Here is a 1,073-nt window from a genome sequence, read left to right on the forward strand (position 1 = left end):
CCGCACCCTGGCTGCGTTAGAACGCAAGTAAATGGTTATATATACACCTCTACGCCGCTACAAACACGTAGCGGCCATTTCGGCCGCGTTTTCTAGGTGTGTTGCCGCCGTCTCCGCTCGCGACGTGACACTGAGGACCACCATCGCAGCGTACCGAGCCGTGCCGAATGCACGCCCGCCCCCTGCGCGACGCCAGACTCGGGGCCTGCACGCACCAACAACACGACAAGGCGTGCCACCACGCCGCCGCGCGAGCACGCCACGGCGAGGATATGTCCGCGGACATCGTCCTCGTCCTTCTTGCTCGCCCTGGCCTCACGTGCCAACAGTCTCAGACGACGGCGCCATGTCCTCAGCATCGCGTCGCAAGGCGCTCTCGCAGCGCTCCGCGAGCCGGGCTGCGTGGTTTGCAACGAGAGTGGCTCGGGCGGAGTCACGGGCTGCGGGCACTACGGAGGACGACCGTCCGGCAGGCCCGAGGCGCCCGCGCGGAGACAAAATGCGCTGTGGCACCCCAACGCGGCCACATCGCGCTGCATAAGTAGGTGCGTTCGATTTGTCTCATCTCTGCGAGTCGAACACCCACTAACACGTACCATTTCGTGCAGATCTCAAAATCACATTCAGCAGGCTTAAGGCGCCCGTGCGGACACAAAATGCGCTGTGGAGCCTCCATGCGGCCACGTCGCGCCACGTAAGTAGGTGCATTAGATTTGTTCAGCTGATCTGATCCAAACAAGTGTTCATCTGAACATTTACAGCCAGAACTCAGATTCTCAGTTTGTGGTGTTTGAGCGCCAGCGGGAACATGAAATCTTCTGTGAGTGGAAGCAAACTGCCTGCATACATACATTGTCTCCCTCATTGTTTGAGCTATTGCTGTATATACTATCCACTGTTTATCATTAGTAGATATCATTAATGCAATTATATTTGTTACGATTGATGAGGAACGAAGAAATCGTTTCTTATGGGGTGACCTTCCTGCCAACTCAAGTCGTGTACGTGGGAAAAAAAATTTGGAACCCAGCTGACCAGAGGTTAGTTTTGAAATAGGCGCCACATACAAAATC

The sequence above is a fragment of the Trametes versicolor genome, assembly GCF_000271585.1.
Source record: "Trametes versicolor FP-101664 SS1 unplaced genomic scaffold TRAVEscaffold_7, whole genome shotgun sequence".
NCBI classification, from domain to species: Eukaryota; Fungi; Basidiomycota; class Agaricomycetes; order Polyporales; family Polyporaceae; genus Trametes; species Trametes versicolor.